We start from the raw sequence: 19,608 nt of genomic DNA on the forward strand, positions 1-19,608 counted from the left end.
TTAGAAGAACTTTTTACTCTGAAGTACTGCAACTGTGAAACAAATCATATTGCAATTTTTATTATATCAATATTTAAATTTGGTACTGACAGACACGTTTCTCATGTTATGCGTTCCATATAACTGCTACAAATCTTAGGCAATAATCAGAAACAATACCATATTTTGAAATGAAATGTGTACAGGTAGTCTTATAGAGTTATCCAAACTAGGAGTAAAACAATAAAAATATTACCTACATTTTCCAAACTTATACAATCCATTCAAAGAGGCAAACAATATTGTTAGCAACTATTTGGCTGACAAAATTACCGATCCATCGTACTGAAAATGGTTTGTCAATATTTTTTGAGAGCAACGACAGCGGAACACTTTAAAGAGTGGGGACAGTTGTTTTCTCCGATGTAAAAGCATATAGTTATGTATAGGCAGACATGCTATATATGGTTCGCAAAGTAGATCAATAATTAATGGTAATAATACCGAATTAATTATAAATATTGTTTGCTATTTTTGGGGGTATGATGATGTAATTTAATTCAAAGTTTTATTTTGATTTTTGGGGTTGAACAAAGAATTGACTAGAGTGGGATTCGAACCAACGACCTCCGGATTAACGTGCCGGCGCTCTACCAACTGAGCTATCTAGCCCTATGTCGAATGTCAAATGGAAACATTATCACGCACTACAATACTGGTACCATTGGACTCTACAAAATAAAAATGCGTCTTTCCAGTTGCGCACGAGTGTTTATCCAAACATGTAAGTCTACGCACTGTACTTTTATATGCAAATAGGGTTTGCATTTGGGTTTTTCCAGCAGTGTGAAATACTAGCAATGTCAAAGCAATGTCAAATGGAAACATTATCACGCACTACAATACTGGTTCCATTGGACTCTACAAAATATAAGAAACTTTGTTTGGTGGTTTGTAAAATATAAAATAAATTATGATAAAATATAAATAATTAGATGGAATTCATAGTTTATTTCAGGTAGACCTTCGGCAGACGCTCGGAGCAGGTGATGTATTATGTGTACATGTGTACTTATAACAAGAGACAAGAATTAAGGTGTCAGCCATTAAATCTCATGTGCATGCTTGTTTTTATTACCAGGTCCCTTTGGCTTCACCGGTAATAGACACCGTGTGGTGGAGTCAGTGCTTTGGAGTAGACACTTCCAAACCCGTTTATTGGGATGCAATGTGTATTGTAAGTCCGCGGCGAACTTATTTGAATTGAATAGTTCTAAGACTCCTGGTAGACCTCAGGAAGTTCCTCAAGTATTATCACTGGAGGTATGGAATTGTGTGTAGTGGCATTTTGTCCACTTTGTTGTAAACCTTTTGAGTTGGCTGACTCCTTTCAATGTTAAAATGTTTTCTGTTGAACAAAAGAGTAAAAATTTAGAGAAATAAATTTTGACCCTGTCCGTGCTAGACAGCGAACAACAAATACCTTGTGTCATGAATCTTTCATTATTTGTCCGGGATAATGAAATTTGTTTTTGTTTTATTTCACCATTGTTTTTCAATAAAACAAACAATCGCGAACAATAGATGGAATATCTTTCCACAAACTGGTTAGTGTATGTTATTGCAGTTTATTGCCGCAAGGGCAGGTAATTTTGCTAAATAATGTCGGCTAGAAAAAACCAGGATTGTATGCACAGTTTTTGGTGTTTCCAAATGGCGTCCGTGGTGACCTCAATGAACGAACCCGACCCGCTCTAACGTAGAGCCCTGCACCTAGTAAGTCTGCTGCCACCCAGTGTCCAAAAGTCATTGACTGGATGATTTAATGAAAATTAAACATTTGTTTTTATTCGTATATCAGGGCAGCCCAGTCTCACCAAGATGGCCGAAGCTGCACTTCACACTGAGACAACTTGCAAGATTAGACGTGTACACATCGAATGCCCAATCTGCTTGACTCGGTTCATCGATCCAAAAATCCTGGACTGCCAGCACAGCTTCTGCTTAAAATGTCTTCAGGAACTTGTAGACAAACATGATCCAAAGACGCGTTTCATCATTTGCCCAGTGTGTAGAGAGACAACTTCAATCCCAGCTAAGGGACCATCGGCTCTTCTCAACTGCTTTCTTTTGAGCTCGCTTATTGATGACGTGATCAACCTGAATAGTCCCGAGGTGGACATTAACCCTCTTGTCTCGATTTGCGAAGGATGCGACGAAGGTCTTGATGCCGTCTCACGGTGTGTTGACTGTGATGCGATTTTTTGCAAGATTTGTTTGGAATACCATGCCAAAATAAAATTGAACAGGCATCATCGAGTCGTGAATGTAGCCGGGTCTTCAAAGGAAGGATCCAGAGAGAAGACAAAAACTTGCCCTACAAAATGCAGGAAACACACTGACCAGAAACTGTGTTTTTACTGTGAAACGTGTGATTTACTCTCGTGTCCTAAATGTGCGGTGCTCGATCACCGATCGAGCGACCACAACCTTTCTGAAATCAATGACTCAATTCGATCGTATCGTCTAGCTGTTAAAGAGGCTTTTATGGAGTTTGAAGAATGTCGCAAGCATTTTCAGAAAGTGGATGACTCTATCAAACACTCACAGCAAAGATTACAGACCATGGTCGACCAGGCTCTTCGAGATATTGTGGCTAAGGAGGAAAGGGAAATTGCCAAAATCAGCAAAGCATCTCGCCTCCTTCAAGACAGAATAACTCAAATTGGTCAAGAAAGAGGTGAGGAATTCGGCAGATTAAAAATCAGCAATAGCGATAAGATGAGCCGTGCAGAGCAGATAGTAGCTTCAGTCAACGACTTGATGCAACATGCTGATGACTTTGAGCTGCTGGACCTCAAGCCAAAGGTCATGCACAACTTGACATTCCACAAAGAGCTCCAGTTTCAAACAGTGCAACATAGCAAATCATTCATCGGGTTCAAAGGTCATGATGTCGTCTCTGATGCGGATATCGGTGAAATACTAGAGGAAGAGAAGTGGGAGGTGAAGACAGAGTTTGGTAAAGAAGGGGAAGGTGAGGGGAAGTTCAAAGTTGCATGGGACGTTGCCTGTTTAAGCAACGGTGACATCATCGTTACTGATTTGGAACGGTGTATACTATCCAACTTTACATCGAATGGTAGTTACAAATCTCAAGGTGTGCGAAGTAGAACAGACGAAGGACAACTACAATACCCTGCCGGTGTTGCGGTGACCTCTGATGATCTGCTTCTGGTTACAGACGGACAGGATGTAAAGGTTTATGATAGCGAACTGCGATTTATTCGTAAGTTCAGACCATCACGGAATCAAGTCGAGGGGCAGTCACAGAGTATACTCGCTGGTATTGCTGTTGACAAGAAAGATCGTATTGCAGTGGCTGACTGTGAGAGAAAGGTAATATATCTTCATAACAAGGATGGATCCAGCATTTCCATAATACATCATGAGGGTATTGGCGTCATCGGCAGTCCAATGTTTATGTTTGTTAACAGCAAGGAACTACTGATCTTTACAAACCGCGATGAGTCGAAACTAGTTTGTGTGGATTTCATGGGAAACGAGGTGTTCAATATCAGCACCTCCATTGACGGCAAACCTGTAAAGCCTAACGATGTGTGTTGTGATGATGCTGGGGATATGTATGCGTGTATCTTATGCGATGATGGTGATGGTGATGTTGATTGTGATGGTGATGGTGATGTTGATGGTGATGGTGATGTTGATGGTGATAGTGATGGTGATGGTGATGGTGATGGTGATGGTGATGGTGATGACTTTTGTGAGATACATCATTACGATCCATCAGGTGAGCACATCGGCTGTGTAGCACGTGGCTTGAACAAACCTCTAGGCATGACTTTTTCTCCAACCGGTGACCTCATCGTGGCTGATTTGAAATCAGTCAAGATATTGCATCGCGTGTGAGTGTAATAACCAATAAGGCATTTACACCCCTACAAGACGCGCTCTCCATCAGTAGGAATAGCGAAACTGTCTGAGGTATTTGTGAATGTTTATTAATTGAAGTAACTGGTGGTATTATTCCTTACAAGTTTAAAACAAGTTTGCGTACAGTTTTAACTTCAGAGATGTAATTTAAAACATTGAGAACTATAGGGTGCCTCCTTCACACGTATGTAAAATACTTTAAACCGCACATTTTCTGCTTCAATTTGTAATACACGCAAGCATTTGTAAACCAATGTAAAAATTAACAAACAAACTTGTAGACTGCTCATTTCAGTAATCCGGGAGGTATTGATTGTTAACATTAACCACCCAGGCCTGCCAAAATCCAACAGATTGTATTGTTGGAATTTGGGTGGTTTAGTACTGTGACAGCTGGCTTTGCTGTTGGACTATGGATGGTTGAGTACCAATGAGTCAAGGTACTACTGATGGACTTTGGCTGAGTGTTGAAGGTGGTAGCGTGTAGTTTGCAACAGTGTTGGACTTTTGCTGAGTGTGGAAGGTGGTAGCGTGTGGTATGCAACAGTGTTGGACTTTGGCTGAGTGTGGAAGGTGGTAGTGTGTAGTATGCAACAGTGTTGGACTTTGGCTGAGTGTGGAAGGTGGTAGTGTGTAGTATGCAACTGTGTTGGACTTTGGCTGAGTGTTGAAGGTGGTAGTGTGTAGTATGCAACAGTGTTGGACTTTGGCTGAGTGTGGAAGGTGGTAGTGTGTAGTATGCAACAGTGTTGGACTTTGGCTCAGTGTGGAAGGTGGCAGTGTGTAGTATGCAACAGTGTTGGACTTTGGCTGAGTGTGGAATGTGGTAGTGTGTAGTATGCAACAGTGTTGTACTTTGGCTGAGTGTGGAAGGTGGTAGTGTGTAGTATGCAACAGTGTTGGACTTTGGCTGAGTGTGGAAGGTGGTAGTGTGTAGTATGCAACAGTGTTGGACTTTAGCTGAGTGTGGAAGGTGGTAGTGTGTAGTATGCAACAGTGTTGTACTTTGGCTGAGAATTAGGGTATACATGTACACCATGGAATTGACATGGTTCAGTGGGTACGCTTTGACCTCTATTGGGAGGGACTAGTTCCAGTGGTTAAGTGCTTTGTTGGGTGCACTTTGCTGTTGCAATAAACACATGATAAAGGCAGCAACCATGGTGATCTAAACCAAGCAATCAAAAAACACTGGTCTATGATACAACGCAACAAAACACTCTCGGGAATATTTCCGTAACCCCCCTTCATTGCATACAGAAAAGACCAAAACATACGAGAAAAATTGATCAGAGCTAATCTCAAACAGAGTCCAACCAACTCAACTTCACAACAGTTCAATCATACGTCACATGATTCAGGATTTATTGACGATCCCGATGACACGCTGGACATCCTAGTTTCTCTACTAGAGGAACAATTCACCAATGGTCAGGATTTCACTCCCACAAATTCACAACCTTCACCCTGAACCTAAACGGCAAACACAACCCATTTATTTATTTATTTATTTATTTATTTTTTTTTTAATTTTTTTTTTTCTCTTGATGTGGAGTTATATTACTCCGTTTATTCAACATTCATAAGCAAAGGCATACATCAAATAAACACACTATGAAAAGACACTCCGGTTAATACTACTAATATATAACAGGCACAGTAAGTAACAGAAGCTCAGAAAATAACAATAATGATTCTGGTTTTAACCTGTTCTTTTCCATTCGAAGAAAATATTTCAAGGATAACTTTAACTGTGAGATGATTTCGATTTCGACATTTATTTATTTATTTATTTATTTATTTATTTATTTATTTATTTATTTATTTATTTATTTATTTATTTCTTTATTTAATTTATTTATTTATTTATTTATTTATTTATTTATTTATTTATTTATTTATTTATTTATTTATTTATTTATTTATTTATTTATTTATTTATTTATTTATTTATTTATTTATTATTGGATTGTTTGATATATTTATCTATTTATATTTATTTATCCATTATTTATTTTGTTTTGGATATATTTATGTTGGAAAAGAGCTCATTTCCGTTGCGTGTGTTGTTATTTTATTTTTTTGTTATTTATTCATTTACTGATTCACCTATTTGTTTAGCCATATATTGACGTTTTGTTGTTGTTTTGTTGTTTTGTTGTTTTGTTGTTTTATTGCTTTATTCATATTCAATCATCTGTTGATTGATGTAAGAGTTTAAGTGGAAAAGGTGACTGCTTGATTAACTTTTTCGTTGATTGACCTATTTTTTGTTAAATCCATCTCTTTATTGAATTATTTGTTGCTTTATCTCTTTTTTAAATGTACTTTTCTAATTATTTATTCATTCATTTGTTAATACTTTTTATTTATTTGTTTTAATTAACTATTTATTTGTTTATTTATTTATTTGCTATTTGCTTGTCTAATTTCTGGTTTTGGTTTTGTTATTTTAATTTGTGCTTTGTGTTAACAGATTATTTATATTAATATTTATTTCAAATTATTATTATTTTCCAAAGAGAGTATTTTATATAGTGTGTTTGCTTCCCTATGTGACTGGATTAACAGGCTTTCGAGCTACAGTGTTTAATTATACTTTTGTTGATCCTGGCCATCACATTAGGGTTGTTTTATAATTTCCTGTGCCCTTATTGTTTTTCTTCTTTGTATTTACTTTTGTACATGTACTTATAATGTTATCTATTTGACATACTGTCTGCTTGTATTTGTAATTGTTTATTGGCCGAATAAAGAATAAGAATAAGAATAAGAACCTTTCTTTCTCTCTTGAGATTGGATACCTATAGATTCAATCTGAATCACCCACACCGCAACTGAATAGTGCACGAATTCGAGGCACGAAATCATGTTATTGCTTTAATTATTGATTATGGGTTGTGTACTGTGCTAGTAAGTAACCTGTTGGAGTATGATGGGTTTTGAATGCATTCCGGTACAAATGCTTAGGGGTTTAGTTAATACATTGTTTAACCAGAAAGTGAAAATTACTGTAAACTGTTGGGTGACGCTGGCCGATTTTTGATTTTTTTTTTCAGCGTCAAACTTATATTATTTATTATGTAACTCTGTAGAAGACTTAGCAAGACTCAAAAGCTATACTGTATTTTTGTTTGCTACAGTTGTGTTAACATTAATTTACCCTTTACTAAACAAATACATTCAGATAATTTAAAGACAATAGACACTATTGGTAACATTGTCAAAGACTAGTCTTCTCACTTGATGTATATCAACATATGCATCAAATAACAAACCAGCACTGTAAAATGTAGAGCTCAATCGGTTATCGAAGTTGCGAGATAATAATGAAAGAAAAAACACCCTTTTCACGCACACAACTTTGTGTGACCATGGTCGCGACTTCGAAGACCGATTGAGCTCGAATTTTGGTTTGTTATTTTGTTAATGTGTTGAAACAAAAAGTAGAAGGGGTAGATTTGTTTATCACTTGAAACCCAAACACGGCAAAATGTGCGATATGTTGTAACAAATAAGTGGAATTTATCTCTTTTTAAAACGTTACCATAGCAACATTGGATTGGTCCGTAAAATATACAGCATCTTTTTCACGATTTGGAGGAAATAATGATGAAACAAAAATGTGTTGTTTTAAAATTCTGTTTCGAGAGCAATTTACAGACCATAATGACAATTTTAAGCTGTAAATTTGAAAAATAACCAAATCTAAAAAAAAAAAGTTTAATACGAACCTGTTGTTGGAAGTCCAAGTTGCTTGAAAATACACATCTCAAAGAATGTTCAAACAATCTCCAAAGTCTGCCATTGTTTTATCGAGATATTGTATGCACAACAATAGAAGAGTTTGTTTCCAGTAAGAGAAGCGACAAATAAATCAATAAATCTTTCAATTGCATTTAACTAGTTTAAACTCTTATGATTTCGTAGTATTGTTTGTTTATTTTAAGTTTGAAAGCAAATAGCGGGTAAGGGTGTCCACAATAAGGGTTTGAAAGATCAGATAACCTGGCAAAGAACAACCTTGTTTTCCCTCATAGTCTGTTTAATTTATTAACCGTCATACGATTAAAAAAAAAAAAGCAAATATCATGTCACTATTGGTAACTGTCAAAGACTAGCCTTCAACAGTTGGTGTATCCCAACATATGCATAAAATAACAAACCTGTGAAAATTTGAGCTCAATCGGCCGTCGAATTTGCGAGATAACAATGAAAAAGAAAACACCCTTGTCACACGAAGTTGTGTGCTTTCTGATGCTTGATTTCGAGACCTCAAATTCAAAAACTTGAGGTCGCAAAAATCAAATGCGTGGAAAATTACTTCTTTCTTGTCACTTCAGAGGGAGCCGTTTCTCACAATTTATTATAAAATTGAAACTAGTATTTATTAAACGCGTGGAAAATTACTTCTTTCTCGTCACTTCAGAGGAAGCCGTTTCTCACAATATTATTTATTATAAAACTGAAACTATTAATTCAATGACAGTGTGCTGTGTTGCTTGGTCAAGCGTGAAGGTCATTTTTGGCAGTTTTGGCAATCGACCCTTGGGTTTGCTGTTAACATCCGTACCAACAACAATGTGGGATTTAGCGAAGGTCAAATCTAGAAACATGACATCTTTTGTGAGGGAGTATTCTGCAGTGAACTGTATGGTTGGCTGGAATGAGTTAATAAACTCATCTACCTGTTTTTACCACCATAACAAGTTAGCGTTCTCTAAGTCCAACTTATCTCTGGGAACTCATCCAGAAATATCATCCAGTTCGTAATCTCCGCTCTAAATTCAGGTCTCTCTTAGTTTGTCCCTCGACTTTTACTAAATGTTATTGGGCCAGAGCTTTTGCAGCAGCAGCAGCAGAATTATGGTATAGTCTTCCGGACACCAAAAAACAAGCTCAAACAGTGATTGTATTGAAGACAAAGTTAAAAACACATTTATTGTTGCACTAGCCTTCAGTACTTCTTGCTGTATCAACTAACTTTTGCTTTTGCATTTACTTCACATCTCTATTATTAATTTTTACTCCTCTTTTGTTTTCGTCTCAAAGCGCATAGGGACTTATCTGTGATTGTGATATGCGCTCTACAAAAATGGATCATTATGTGAGATGTAGGTTGGTGATACCAGTGATAACATTTACCATCCATGACGTTACATTGGCTGCGTCTGAAGAACATGCCTGCAACCAGTTGTTCTCAGTGAGAGGTTGCTGATGAGTTCCTGGGTGCGCCTCTTGTTTTGTTTAATCTCTTCCTGGTACAAGTTTTTATGTCCAATATAAAATGGCGTATGGCTGCTTGGAGAGCGTTTCGAACTCTTTAAAGGAAACCATACGAGATGGCGGTATTCAAGGTTGGATTGCTGTGTTGGGTTTATTTACGTGTTAGGTAGCAAGTGTTGGTGTGACCAAAGGTCTAGGTATGATGATACCTACTTTACAAGAACAGCTCGTCACTTCGACTTGGTTAATTGGCTGGATGGTTGCGTTTGTTGCGGCTGGTGGGGCGTCCTCGGGTAAGTTTATCTTCAGAGTCAGGTCAGGTAAATAATTGACATAGTTGCTCACGGTCAAATTTTTTATTTTTTGTTTTATACTTTGTGGGTGGAAGGGCCTTGGGGTGCAAGTAAACAAAATTGCATTTTCGATTCTATATATAGCCTGTTGCCATGGTTACGGCTCATTTTGTTTTTTGGCCATTTTAGGCCGAATTGGGGTTTCAAAAACTGGTTTTTAGCTCATATTTACAACTCCACCCCACCAAAATGCAAAATTATTTCCAAAACCCTTTTATATCACTACAAAGTATCATCCTTGGCCTTCCTTAAAAAAAAAATATTGATTTAAATATCACCCTTGTGCTATTTTTGCATCATGCATTACAGTATGTTTTTAGAACTTGCAAAATCTACATTTTACGCTTTTTTTGGACCCCAAAATGTCAACTTGCCAGGGGACTCAGACAATTTTCCTTTCGGCTGTGTGTGGGGCCAACATTGGTATTTCTATATTTGGTGTCAAAAACTTGGGCAATTGTATCCTGTTGTGACAGAACTGCCTCAAAACTAGACCTTTTTTCCCAAAAACCTGAAAAATGCCTTCTTAAGGGTATTTTCACATAATATAGACATACGTGTCCACGGTTAAAAAAAGAACATTTGTTCTTATACTTTGTGGATGGTAGGGACTTGGGGTCCAAATAAACAACATTTACATTTCAAATCATAATATAACACGTTGCCATTGTAACAGTTCATTTGTGTTTAGGGCACTTTAGGCCGATTTTGGGGGTCTGAAAAACTTTTTGTTTAGTTAATAGTTAGAACTCCATCCCACCAAAAAATATTTCATCAAACCTTTAACATCGCTACAAAGTATCATCCTTGGCTTTACTTGAGCCAAAAAAGTATTGCTATAAATTTCACCCGTGTGCTATTTTTAGAACGTGCATTAGAGTATGTTTTTAGAACTTGCAAAATCAATATTTTTACCATATTTTTTGCCCTCAAAATTTCATTTTTTTAGAATTCTCAGAATATTTTCCTTTTGGTTTGGATCAGGGCCAAAATTTGTCTTATATTTCTGGTAAGAAAAACTTGGGCAAAATTTGTCCTAAAAATGAATAGTTTTAGAGATAATTGACCTTAAAGTTTGATAATTACGACCTAATTTAAATATGCAAATTTGGTCATTTCTGGGTTGAAACTCGTGTCCAATCAATAACCACCCAATAAACAAGAACCAACAATAAAACAAACTTTTGCAATTTGCTTGACTCAACATGATTTTTTTTTTCTAAATCTGGTCCTCTATAAGGATAAAATCCTTGTATTTGGTAGGTGGTTTGATGTTTGATCTAGTACGAGTGGATTTCACTGAACTCTTAACCACCAAACTCCCGTGCTTATGATCACTATTTTCCGCTTACTGTGTATTTCAAACATCATGCATGCACACATGTTATGCTGGGTTAACAATTGAGAAATAATAACAACCACAAAAACAACAACAAAAACAACAACAACAACGACAACGACAATGACAACTACAACGACAACGTCAACAACAACGGCAACAGCAACGGCAACGGCAACATCAACGGCGGCGGCGGCAGCGGCAGCGGCAGCGGCCGCAGCAGCAGCAGCAGCAGTAGTAGTAGTAGTCTTGGTTCAGGACTCTCCTGGATTTGTAACAAGAAAGCGCGCTATCACCCCCAACGCGCTATCAACCACGAACCGCTATCACAGGAGAGTCTTGGAACATTCGTTAAATCTCCCCCCAAAATCGGGGGAAACATAATGCGCGTGCGTAGGTTTCCCGCAGAGCCCGCCCCTTTTTGGGGGGAGATTTAACGAATGTGCCAAGACTCTCCTGTGATAGCGGTTCTCGGGTGATGACGGTTCGTGGTTGATAGCGCGTTGGGGGTGATAGCGCGCCCTGTTGTGACAAATCCAGGAGAGTCTTGAACCAAGACTATAGTAGTAGTAGTATATCGACGAAAACAATATCAACAGCTAAACAAACAAATTATGCCTGCACGGATGTAATGTATTGTTCAATTATACCGCTGTCACAATTATAACCGATGTATCATCACCATTTTATTTTCTTCTTTTCTGAGCAGGGATATTAGCAACTCCACTAAAGGAGAGATTTGGCGCCAGGACTGTGGTGACAGTGAGTGGAATAGTTGCTGGTATCTCTATGATAACTGCGTCATTCATATCCAGTGTACGCAATCACCTTCATCCTTACTGTTACAGGTAAAACGCTGCTGTTTTAATCATTCCTTAAAATTAATATGAACAAGTTGGGTTGAGCTAACAAAACACTTGCTGAAATTGTAACCACTTTGTGCAACACACTAAATGCATAAATTGACAGACCTGTATGAGATCGTTCGGCAATCTGGTTCACGTGAAAACGGGAAAAAAAAACAAAAAAAAAAAAAAACGATTGCACATTTTGCATGATACCAAGACGAGCCTGTCGGGAGAGTGTACACTACAAACAAATGACCCCAGGGTGATACCTTTTATCCGGGGAAAAAACAGCTAGTGAGAAACAAAAGCGGCTCTGACCTGATTTGTGCACCCGGGGTTTGGTCGTAAGTGTGAAACGACCGTGCACTAGCCCTCGGCGATCGTATTATTTCTGGGAAATTCCTGGCAAACAGTACTCCCTGGAGATTACACCACGGTTTTTTCAGTGTACATACGATGACAAAAATATAGGCAAAGGCGACCATTTAAATTGATGCAAATAAGGCATATTTTCCTCTAACTCATTGTTTTACCTTTTTGATTGGTTGTTTTTGTGGGTTTAAATGTTTGCAGCAGAGCTTGTACAGTACGGAGCTTTTAAAGGGACATGCGTAAAAACAACAATTTTGAAACAAATTTGCGTGCGAACGGGCAAATCTGCGTGCAAAACGAAAAAAAGAATTGGGTGCAAACGAAAACAAGTCCAACGAAGATTTTGATCGTACGCAAGCAGATTGTTCTCTTCCGCATGCAACTGTTGTCGTTCGCACGCAAATCTGTTGCGGTTGAACGTAGATTTATTCGTCCTCGCACAATTGTTTTTGTTCGCACGCAACTTGTTTTCATATTTTTTTCACGCATAATATTCCTTAAGCTCCGTATAATAGAGCAATATTGTCTATCGGTCAAACCACACATCGGCTGGACTAACAATCCGGACATTGCAATTGCAACTACTGTTATCGTTCGTACTGATGGTGTAATTTGTGGCCTTCTGTATCTACTGACTACCTAATAGTAAATCGCAACATTATTAAATCATTGACTTAACTATTTTGTTTAAAGAAGCTGTGAACTGTTTGTTTAAGAAACAAAACACTAAGTCCACATTTTTACATTCAACAAACAGTATGAATATATGCTAGTATAGTGACTTCTTTACATTCTACTTCCTGAGGTGCTTTATTTTTATTTTTTTGAACAAAGTAAAACAAGTCACGAAAATCATATTAACGGACATTGCGAAACATGTGAAACGTCTTTAGGTGATAATGTTTTACTCATTTATAAAAGAAATTGCAGCACCTTAGCAAGTAACATGTAAAGGGAAAGTACACGTTTGGTAATTACTCAAAACAAATATTAACTCAAAAATTGACTTGGTAATAAGCATCGAAGAGCTGTTGTTAGTATACAACATTTCGAGGAACGGCTCCCTTTGAAGTAGTATGCATTTTGAGAAAGAGTTTATTTCTCACTAAAATGTTAAAATACTTCAAGCTAGAAGTATTTTGTTTCTATCTGAAAGCACACAGTTATTGTTATCTTTCATCTATTCCTTGCAACTTCGATGACCAATTTAGCTAAAATTGTCACAGGCGTGTTAAGTTATGCTTATGCTTGGATACACCAAGTAAAAAGACTGGTCTTTGACAATTAACAAACGTGTACCTTCCCTTTAAAGAGAGTGGACACTATTGGTAATTGTCAAAGACCAGTTTTCTCACTTAGTGTATCTCAACATATCCATAAAATAATAAACCTGTGAAAATTTGAGCTCGATTGGTCGTCGGAGTTGCGAGATAACTATGAAAGAAAACAACACCCTTGTCACACGAAGTTGTGTGCTTTCAGATGCTTGATTTCGAGACCTCAAGTTCTAAATTTGAGGTCTCGAAATCAATTCGTGGAAATGTACTTGTTTCATAAAAACTATGTTAATTCAAGAGGGAGCCGTTTCTCACACCGTTTTATACCTCTCCCCATTACTCGTTGACAAATGAGGTTTTATGCTAATAATTATTTTGAGTAATTACAAATAGTGTCCACTGCCTTTAAAGGTTAACTTTTTATTATCATTATCGTAATACGGTGTGAGTGTAATGCAAAATCTGTTGACATTGTGTTTTTGGTTGAAAAAGGTACCTTAGTATTAAGAAAATGTTGAGTATACTTTGTTCCCTCACCTGAAAAAAAAGATTCAAGTCTATGTCAAAGGAACAATAAAACAACAGGTGCACAATTCTACAATTTGTTCTTCTCCAAATCAAGATAAAGCTGTGATGTCCTTTTTATGGGTGGTTTATTTTAAAATGTGTCGATTGAATTGTGTGCGAAGTTTGAAAGAAAGAAGCAGAAGAAGTGTAACAATTAGTTTCCTATTGTGTAAGGGTTTTCGTAGATAATTATTTGTGAGCGGGAAATTTCTGCAAAAGAGCTGAACAACACGTTATGGGGAATTAACAAGGTAATAAGCATTTTAGTTTGTTTAAGACTGAGTTGTCCGCATGACTATAGTTTGCTTAGTGATCTATAACTAGTACGCATAATCACCTTGATGTTGCAGTGTAAAAGTAGGTCGGTACAGTGACTGTGTAATAGCCTTCGACGCGCTCCCTTTTAGAGAAAACAGATGAAGCGGATCAAAATTGACTTATTTTCTTTTATGACGTGCATGCAGCTATAGCGCTAATGATTTCGGAACAAAAACAATTACGCTTGACACCAAGTAATTGCAGTGTAAAAGTAGGTCGGTACAGTACCACCTTGGAAGCGATAAACAAATGGAGCGGAACAAATTTACTTCACTTGGATGTGAAATTGCCTCTGTTGTGTTCCGTTTACATAAATAAACAAATGGAGCGGAACAAATTTACTTCACTTGGATGTGAAATTGCCTCTGTTGTGTTCCGTTTACATAAATAAACAAATGGAGCGGAACAAATTTACTTCTCTTTTCTGACGGACATGCAGCTATATATCGCTAATGATTTCAGATCAAAAACAATTATGATTGTCACCACGTAGTTGAAGTCGAGATACCTCGGTATTGTGCTACCTTGGCTGTTAATTGTTTTTGCAGCGTTCTTTTTACAGAAAACAAATTGATCGGGATATATTGATCTCTTCTCGGTTCTGACGTGCATGCACTGCTTTTTATTCCAGTAAAAACCAAAACAAATACGCGAAAAACAACTTTAAGTTACTCTGTAAACGTATGTCGGTTTTAACAGTCGGTTTTAAGAGTCAGCGTAAAACATTATTTGTGAGCCTATGGGTGCATTCGTTTAGCTTCCCTGGGTCGACCCCGGTCTACGTCTGCCCAGGTACGTTCGTATAGCTTTGACGGGGCTCACCCGGGTCAGCCCCCAGTGCCCTGCTAGCGGAGTGGGTCACTTTGGGGTGACTCGGTGCCGTCATCACGAGATGGCGAGTGTGATCGTTCGATTGGCTCTTGTCAGGGGCTCACCCGAGTGAGCACCGCGGGGTCGACCCAGGGAAGCTGAACGAACTCACCCTATATTAAGCCTATGTTATTCGAAAACGACGGCAACAAACAGTTTTGAAAACACATTTTGGGAACTGAAGGACTTTTTTTTTTTTCACTTTTTTACAGTGTTAGGTAGTTCGATAGAGTAACTCTTTGGATGTTTGAAGGCTTTGCTGTTCATTCGTTTCACAGAAAAAAAAAATTAGCGGACGTAATGTTACCTATTTTGCTCAGTGAGCGAAAGTAATACATGTAAAAGCACATTCACTGCGTAAATGCGGTGTAGAGGTCCGGTGGCAACAAGCCTCGATAATGAACACGAAAACATCAAAACGAGACCAATTTCAACCAATAAAATGCATTCTCTTTGAATCGTTATCGTGTTCGCTATCGCTACAGTGTGACTTGGCCTTAAATACACTGGACACTATTGGTATGTTGTCAAAGACTAGTTGATGTATCTCACCATATGCATATCATAACAAGCCTGTGCAAATTTGAGCCCAATCGGTCGTCGAAGTTGCGAGATACTATTGAAATAAACAAAACACCCTTGTCACACGAAGTTGTGTGCTTCCAGATGTTTTATTTCGAGACCTTTAATTCTAAATCTGAGGTCTCGAAAGCAATATCGTGGAAAATTACTTATTTCTCGAAATCTACGTGATTTCAGAGGGAGCCGTTTCTATCAACGTTTTATACCACCAACCTCTCCCATTACTCGCTACCAAGAAAGGTTTTATGCCTAGTATTTTTAGTAATTACCAACAGAGTCCACTGCCCCTAACACTATGCCGATACAGCATCCTTGGCTGTGTAATTGCTTTCGCTACGTTCTTTTTTGCAGAAAAACAAAAGAAGCATAAGACTTTGATTTTGTTCTGAAACACGCAGGAAAACCTAATTAATTGTATTACACACGCAATCGAAATTGACCCAGATTTTAACAGCCAATCAAAACCCGCCACAGTCGTCTGTTTCTTTATAGACAAGCCTAAAATACTGTTCGGTCACTCGTTTATATCTCACTGCTGCGAATACGGTGAACGGTGAAGTCGATGAGTGAAGCTTACTCAGTTACACATGTGTGCAGCAACAACTTCTGTTCAATTAATTGCTTACTTTGAAGAAATATATGAATAACTGCATGATTAATTTCTTCTAAAAGTTATTACGAATAATAGTACCATACACAAACGATCATCATGGAAGTCATTATCGCAACTTTGTTTATGTTTGTACTGATTCAAACATGCCAGGGTGCAAACCAACAGCGGTTCATCGGAACGTTCTACTTGGCTGAAAACCGCGCCTTACTGAATCAAGTGTTTCAGTGGAAGACTGTACAATCTCCTGTGATCTGTGGGCGAGACTGCTCTATGGATCAACTGTGCGCATCATTCAACTACCAAATAGATAACAATGTTTGTGCATTTAACAATATCACCAGAGCAAACAGCCCTGATGACTTTATCGAATCACAAGGAAGTGTATACTATGATGAAAAGGTGGACACTTTTTTGTTTTCCGTTCCGAACGTGAAGAAGTATAGCAGTTGTACTAAGTTATATCAAGCCGGTTACCGTGACAATGGCATATACAACATCTACCCTGCAAGTCTAAATGCTGGGTTACAGGTATACTGCGATATGGAGACAGATGGAGGAGGTTGGATCGTGTTTCAGAGGAGACAAGACGGCTCTGTTGACTTTTACCGCACCTGGACTGAATACCAACTCGGGTTTGGTAATCTGCAAAATGAGTTCTGGTTGGGGAATGACATCCTGCGTGACCTTACTGGATCGGGTCAATGGGAGCTCAGAGTAGATATTGAGAACTGGCAGTCCACTGCAGTTTGGGCTTCTTATGGTGAGTTCAATGTTACAGGTGACAAGTACACTCTCCATGTTGGTTCATATGATGCTCAGAGTACAACAAGTGATTCAATGTTTGGTCATAATGGCCAACCATTTACAGCGAAAGATCAGGACAATGATGGAGATACCATTGCCAACTGCGCAGAGCTATGGGAAGGTGCCTGGTGGTTTACAAGCTGTTATATGGCTCATCTGAATGGTAAATACTATCCACAGGAAGATGTTCCTTTCGGAGTCGGAGTAAAATGGGCAGGTTGGTGGTATGGGTCATCTGATTTCTCCCTGAAGAAATGCAGCATGAAAATACGGCAAGTTTTGTAACTCATTAAACGAACAAGCTTTACTTAAAAAGACACAGGACACCTTCGGTATTGCCATCGACGTGTCTCCTAATTTGGTATATCTCAACATATGCCCAGCATAACAAACGTTAACAAAATTAACTCAAATGGTCGTCGAAGTTGCATGATAATATTTACACAAACAACACAACTTGTCGCACGAAGTTGTGTGTTTTGAGATGTTTTAGTTCGATACCTTAAAATCAAGTTAACGTGTTTTAGTGAGAAACAACCTCTTTCTCGAAAACGACGTTACTTCGGTGGGAGCCGTTTATCGCAATGTTTTGTAATATCATTGATCGGCAAGAAGTAAGTTTTGATGCAAGAAGTAAGTTATTTTAAAGGAACACGTTGCCTTGGATCGGGTCGAGTTGGTCTTTAAAAGGCGTTTGTAACCGTTTGTCATAAAATGCATATGGGTAGAAAGATGTGGTAAAAGTAGAATACAATGATCCACACAAACATGCCTCGAAATTGCGTGGTTTTCCTTTTACCTTGTCGACTAACACGGTCGGCCATTTATGGGAGTCAAATTTTTGACTCCCATAAATGGCCGACCGTGTTAGTTCGCACAGTAACAAGAAAACAATTTCGAGGCAACTTGTGTGGATCATTGTATTCTACTTTTACAACATCTTTCCAACCATATGCATTTTATAAAAAATGGTTACAAACGCTTTTTATAGACCAACTCGTCCCATCCAAGGCAACGTGTTCCTTTAAGCAATGACACTAGTGTTAAGTGCCTTTAAAGGCAATGGTCGCATGTGTAGTTGACTAAAATACCAATATTCTCACTTGGTATAACCCAACACTATGCATAACCAAAAACCCTCTTTACCATTTGGTCATCGAAGTTGCAAGAGAACTGCCGGGTTTTATCTGCCAGCTAAAATGTGCAGCTGGCGTTTTTGATTATTTTTTGTGAGAAATTACCTATCTCTCAAAAACGTACTTCAGAGTGAGCCGTTTATAAATAATATGTTCTATAGCTCTCTGTCGCTCGTTAACATTGTGTTTAGACTTGACACTAAACTGAAAAAAACACCAATGGTTTCCAGTGCCTTAACTTGTCATATAAGTGATCATCGCAAAATGCATCACTGCCCCAAAGTATTAAATCTGAAGTACCTTGATGACTGATTTAAGAAATAAACTAATGTCAGAGATAACAATGACATAAAACTCATTGATTTAAAGGAACACGTTGCCTTGGATCGGTCGAGTTGGTCTTTGAAAAGTGTTTTGTTAACCGTTTGTTATCAAATGCATATGGTTAGATAGATGTCGTAAAAGTAGAATTCAATGATCCACACAGACATGCCTCAAAATTGCACGGTTTTCTTTTTACGTTGTCGGATAACACGGTCCGCCATTTATGGGAGTCAAATTGTTGACTCCCATAAATGTTCGACCGTGTTAGTTCGAAAAGTAACAGGAAAACCAAGCAATTTCGAGGCAAATTTGTGTGGATCATTGTGTTCTACTTTTAAAACATCTTTCTCACCATATTCGTTTTACAACAAGGGGTTACAAATGCTTTTGATAGACCAACTCTTCTGATCCAAGGCAACGTGTTCCTTTAACATTTTGGAAGTAGTCGAGTTGAAGGAACATGTGATTGGCGACAACCATTCCTAAATAATTGGTTTGTACATTCTAAAATAAATATCCAGTGTCGATTTTTTAAATTTGTTGAACATTTTTAGCCTCAAAACGGTACAAGTTTTCCGAACAAACACTTGATCGTTTCCAACCACCCTGTGTTTAAAGCGGGGAACCCATTGGAATTCCGAATGTTCTGGTCAACTGATGTTTGTTGTAGAAATGAATGGCATGTAGTATAAAAAAAAAAAAATCGGGGATAAATAATGTATATATTTTTTTTTTTTACCCAAACACCGATATGTGTTAGAAATGTATACTCAGTACTTTTCCGAGTCCTGTGAAATAAATATCACAGGCTTATTACTCGGGTGGGATTCGAACCCACGACCCTTGCAATTCTAAAGCAGTATTAATCAATATGTGTTGCGTATTGCACATATTCAATTCAAACATGTATTGTTGTCATTGCCTTTAAGAAACTGCAAGTTAAGAAGTTGCTTCTGTTTTATTATGCTTAATTGTGTTTAACTTAAATTTAAATGTGTGGAACCTAGATTAGAAAAAAAGTAAAACAAAACAACCTTAAAAACTAC

The sequence above is a fragment of the Asterias rubens genome, chromosome 14, assembly GCF_902459465.1.
Source record: "Asterias rubens chromosome 14, eAstRub1.3, whole genome shotgun sequence".
NCBI lineage: Eukaryota > Metazoa > Echinodermata > Asteroidea > Forcipulatida > Asteriidae > Asterias > Asterias rubens.